Here is a 6,133-nt window from a genome sequence, read left to right as displayed (position 1 = left end):
AGCAGGACAGGGGCTCCTCTGGCATCCTACAGTGGGGCTGGCACCAGCCTGGCCCTTGCCACTGCCAAGGGATGGGGAAAGGCACAGACATGAACCCCAGGAGCAGCTCTGCCCTTGGAGTCCTGCTCTCCAGAGGTGCCTCTGGATGTGTCCTCAAGTCCTGCAGATCTTTGGGATCACTGTTAAACTCACCAGAGATGCTGGAATTGGGGTGCAATTCCTTGCTTATCCCTCATTTTAATTGCCTTTTCATTAGGGGGTTGACAGCATTGATCCATTGACTTCCTGCACTCCCCACTCCACCCACTCTGAACCCACACTGCTCCTCACCCGCGGGGGTTAAATCCGTCACACTCACTGATTTCATCCCACAACTTCCCCATTCTCTCCCTGACACGGCTCTGGCTTGGTTTGTTCTGTTTTTCTGGGGAGAACTGGAAGCAGCCTGGCAGCCCAGAGGGACAGGGGCTGTCACTGGGCACCAGCTGAGCCTGAGCCCCATCACAGGCACAGGAGGGCGGCTCTGACACCACTGTGTCCCCTCCTGAACCCCTGTGCAGGTGCCTGGATCTTCCAGGGCTCATTAAAACCCTGCATTTGCATATTCCAGACTGCTTGTTAATTGTCTGCTTCGAGGCACAGGATGTCTGGGTACTCACTGTGGTGTTGGGATGATCCCAAAACAACACACGGCTCTAGGGAGCAGGAGGCTGTTGGGGAAAATGAGGGATTTGGGATATTTTGGTGGTGAGGGAGGAGGAAGGCAGGCAGAGGTGTGTTGCTTTTACCTTCTTTTTCCTGCCAGAGTTGGGATTAAATGCACCAGATTGTAGTTCTTATTTGGACTCAGATGTTTGTTAATTCTTATCTATGTCACAAACTATGAGTTCTACAGCACTTGTAGCTAACAAAGTAAAAATGCCCCATCTCTCTCTCTACAAGGCCTTTTAAGGATAAATTGTCCAATTATGAAATGACACCTCAATTATTTTTACTTTTAACCCAACAACCAACCACCCCTGGCCCGCAATGTGAATTTTTCTACCCAATTACAAAACCCCACCCAGACCCAGGAAGGAGAAGGTGACAAAGAAGGACTCAGCCTCTGCCCTAAAACCCCCACCTTGATTTTTATATATATTACTATATTCCAAACCCTTCAACTCAAAGTTTTCCACCCCTGGCCCACAATGTGGATTTTTCTATCCAATTACAAAACACCACCTAGACCATGAAGAAGGTGGTGAAGAAGAAGGTGAAAAAGAAGGAGTCAGCCTCACCTAAAACCCTTATCTTGCTTTATATCTATATTACTGTATTCTAAACCATTAAACTCTAAGTTTTCTCCACCCTGTGATAATACAAAATGAAAAAAACTTAAGAATTTAAAACTTCTATTGAAACCACACACCCGTACTATCATTCCACCCACAATCCCAGTTCTATGACTCAATTTTGGGATCTTTCAGCACGTCCTCAGGTGAATGCAGTGTTTTCTGGGGGCTCAGTGGCTGTGAGCAGAGAAAGTCTGGAATTCTTGGTGCCCAGGCTGTGAGCACAGGGAATTCTCGGTGCCCAGGCAGGTCTGGGGCACTGCAGGGACAGAATCGCTTACTCTCAGTCTGGGCAGGCGGATAACGAGATGTGAAGCGACACTTTCCATTCACACAACAAATTCCCCCGGCTGAAAAGGACAAATGGTCCCAGCTCAGCAGAGGAAGGATGTGATCCCGACTTTGGTCAGTGCAGGGGAACAATCGGGATTGCCCGGCGGTCGCATTCCTGCCCGGGATGGTGCCAAAGAGAGGAGGATTTGTCCGCAAAACCCGGATTGGGATCTGCTGTTGTATGGGATGGGCACCAGGAGTGACTCAGCCCCCAAAAAATCCTTTATCCCAGGCAGATTTCCTGCGCTATGGGAGCACCTGAAGCTTGGGAGAGCATCTCCCAAAATTTGTGGGGTGAAGTCTTGGGACAGCGCTGACAACAAACTCCTGGAGGGCAGGGAGGGATGGGATAGTGGGGAGAAATCCTTCCCTCTGAGAGTGCTCTGGCTGCCCCTGGATCCCTGGAATGGTCCCAGGACAGGCTGGACAGGGCTTGGAGCAGCCTGGGATAGGGGGAGGTGTCCCTGCCCATGGCACTGGATGGGATTTAAGATTCCTTCCAACCCAGCCCATCCTGGGATTCCATGACTCTTTCCAGAGTTCCCTACTGGAAACAGGGAGTCAAGAGCTGTCCCAAATATTTCCCAGTGTGCAGGGAAATAGGGCTGGATCTTGTGGCTGCTCCAGGAGGAGCCACTCACCCTCCTGGCACCTCCCTGCCCTGGCTGAGGCTGGTTTATAGGAGATTCCAAGACTCCCAGGCTGTGTCCATTAACCAGGTCTTTGCCCACTGGAATTGTCTCCCTGCATTTGGAGGAATTCTGGGTGTAAACACTGTGCATGGAAGTGAGGAAAATCTAGGCTCCATTTCCTCTGTGACAGCTCATATAAAGAAGAGGAATCCCATGGTGTAACGAGAAGAAAATAAAGTGCAATTAGAAAAACAAATGTATTCCTGTTGATGTTGACAACTTCCAACAGCCACGTGTGGAAACGTGCCGGAGACGCTTCCAATAGGGAAACTGGAGTGGCTGAGCTGAGTGACAACAGCCAAAGGAAGCTGAGCAATAATGAATCAAAGCTTTGAGCAGCTTTGAGGGGACGCTCACTGAAGTGGCACCAGGCTGTGTGTGCAGTGAAAAGAGGCATTAACACACCCCAGCCTTGCCTTTCCAGGCTCCTTTCTCCTGCAGGAACATCCCAATGGATACGAGGCATGTCCAGCTGTTGAGCAGAGCTGTAAAACCCCACCATATTTTCACTTTAAAGGGTGGATTTCTCACCTAACATCACAGCAGCTCCTTGGACCCACCTTGGAATGCTCTCCATGGAATCACTTTGGGCTTTTCTCTGTTTCATCCCTTTTGTGACTCCTGTGCAGAGAGAGCGGCGTAAAAACCAGGGAACAAATATCCCAGCAAACCACAAAGTAAATGAGAGGGCAGCTGGAGGAATCCAGAGGATCCAGCCTGACACGAAACAAAGCTGGAAGCCTGGACAAGCTGCTTCTGTGCACCAGAAAAAAAAAAAAAAAAAAAAAAAAAAAAGCTTCCTGGGAGCTTCCCGAGGGTTTTCAAAGCACTTGGGGGAATATAAATTGTCCTTTCAAACAGCTGTGCCGAGGCCAAGGCTGGAGATTAAATATTATGACAACGTTTTGTAACAAAGAAAACTGGGAAAAGCTGCGTTGGCCCCTGGATGTGGGACAGGGAAGGGAGGAGAGGGAAGCAAAGATTTCCTACAAACCCTCCTGGATCCATCAGGGATAAGGACACTGTGCAGGGCCCAATGATGGTGACACAGCTGGGACAGGGGGTCACAGAGTGCTCAGGGACAAAGAGATTCCCAGATCCAGAGTCTGGAAAAACAGGTTTGGAAAAAGCTTATTTTTATATCATTTTTTCTGTCCTCCTCTCCTGCTTCTTGCTGCTCCTTAAGGAATGGTTTGTTTCTCTGTGAGTTGGGATAGCAGTGCCCTGATATTTTCTTTTCCCTTCTGTATTGTTGTTGTTGATTTTACCATTTCCTGTGGGATTTTTCCTTTGGGAATTGTGCTGTGGTGTCACCCAGAGCAGGAATTCTGTAGGTGCTTCTGGATTAGATATTCCCCATGACTGCTTGAACCTGAGAGGCTCAGACTCGGCAGAAAGTCCTTCCCAATCCTTTCTTTCCAGGTGCTCTTGGATGCATTATCCAGGTAAAAACAGAGCAAAGCTCCATGGGGACAATTGGCATTTGATTTGAGGTGACAAAACCAATGGAAATGGAGGAGCCATCCCTTCCTTTCCATGACTGTTGCACCACATGGGATGTGTGGAGTCAATAAAGGCCAAAACTCTGGAATTAATGTCTGGAATTAACCAGGATCCATTACAAATTCCCACTTTGGTCGGACAATATCAGTGTTTGGTGCCTTCCTGCACTAATGGCCTCATCCTTCCTTTTTTTAAGGCAATTAAACCACTTAATGCCATTCCCGCTCTGATTCATTAAATGACATCAGAAGTTTGGATGCAATTAGTGAATTTAGACCTCAGGAAAGACTCTCCATTTTGCCTTAGGAATCGGACAGGAGGTGATTTCCAGGATGGGAATGTGAGACAACTGTGCCACCTGCAGACAGCAGGAATCCCTGGAAAATTCACAACTTGGACGTGTTCGACTTGAAGGTCTCCTCCAACCCTGATGATTTTATGGAATTTCGGAATCAAAAGACATCACAGCTGATTTAAAATCCTAATGTGTTGATGTACAAAATGTTAAAAAAAAAAAAAAAGGAACTGTTTTGTCATGGAGAAAAAATGAACCGCTGAATCTTTGAAGGAAGATCAAAAGTGCGTTCTCCAAATAGAATTTTAATTATAAATAATAATTTCTAATTATTGAAATTTATAATTCTATTTAATTTCAGTATAAGAATTAAAAATGTTTTGATGTACAAAATGTTCAAAAAAAATAAGAACTGTTTTGTCATGGAAAAAAAATGAACCACTGAATTTTTGAAGGAAGGTCAAAAGTGCGTTCTCCAAATAGAATTTTATATAATATATACTATATTTAATAAAAATTAATATTTTATTTATAATTTATTTTATAAATTTACAAAAATTTTATTTTATAGATTTATAAATTATAAATATATATTTATATATAATTTATAATATATAAATATATATTTATAATTTATATATTATAAAATATAAAAATATATATTTATATATAATGTTTATATATAAATATATATTTATCATTATATATAGATATATAATGAGAATTTCTAATTATTGAAATGTATAATTCTATTTAATTCCAGCATAAGAATTAAAACTTTGCATAAAATATGGTAAAAAAATCGTGTTTTCACACCTTCAAATGAAATTTAAGTGTCACTTTGGTGTTACAGCCAAGGAAAGGAATGTGACCCCTGAAATTCCTGAGGTGAGCGGGCAGGGAAATATCACTGACTCACACAGGAATCATTTAGGAAATGATTTGTGCTGGACTTCCAGATTTTTGCTCTTTTCGCAGAATGAGGCACTGTGCCACAATTTCCCCCCAAGTCCTTTAGGAATGACTCAAAAGAAGACAGTGAGTAATGCAGTGACTCCATCGGTGACAAGAGCAGTGACTCTGCACATAATGAGGATTTTTTGGGCACAAAAAAGTAAATGAGAGAGCAGTGGAGGAATCCAGAGGAAAAAACAAAGCCTGGACAAGCTGCTTCTGTGCACTAGGAATAAAAAAAAAAAATTAAAAAAAATGCTTCCTGGGAGGTTTTTGGGCCACACATCCCAAAAATCTGTCCTGTCACTGATGTGTCATTTCCCTATGGAATGTCCCCATTGTTATGTCCCTTTTTTGCCACCAGAAATTCTTATCCCACCATCATCTCCTCAGTCATGGTCCTTTATGCCTCATTTTAATTATTAATTAGCGTTTTCTCTTGTGTTGGTTAATGATTTTCTCCTTCCTCATGCTAATTAACCCCTCCTCTTTGGGGTCAGGTCATTTTTGAGGTTCTGATATTGGTCTTGGGCAGGATTCCCTTTGAGCTGATTTAACCACAGCTCCTGAATTTTGGATTTTCTGGTTTCCTCCTCACCTCGGGGCTCTTGCCAGATTCTCTGTGATTTATTGTGCTTTAACTGTCTGTTTGGTCAGGATAAAATCCAGTAAAAATGTAAAAAAAAAATCCCCCTGCTATTGATATACCAACTATCAGCATCTGAAAAAATGTATAGAGCAAAGCCCAAAGTAGAAATAATAATGAAGACACAGCTCAGAAACACAAATGCTCTAAAAAGGCAGAACCAAAAAAGAACCCTACAAAATAGTTCTTAAAATATAGAAACTAATTTATAGAAAAATATGAATATTCAACAGACTGATGCAATAAAAAAAGTGTTTAACGAATGTCTCTGATAGAGCAAAGTGTGGACTTGGCCAAGTCACCTGGCCGTACTTTGCTTTTTTGATCTCCTAATTGTCTTATTATTTTTTTATTAAACCTATCTCTTAAAATTTGA

This window comes from Zosterops lateralis (genome assembly GCF_965231275.1).
Source record: "Zosterops lateralis genome assembly, chromosome: 7".
Classification (NCBI taxonomy): domain Eukaryota; kingdom Metazoa; phylum Chordata; class Aves; order Passeriformes; family Zosteropidae; genus Zosterops; species Zosterops lateralis.
This window is presented reverse-complemented; position numbering follows the sequence as displayed.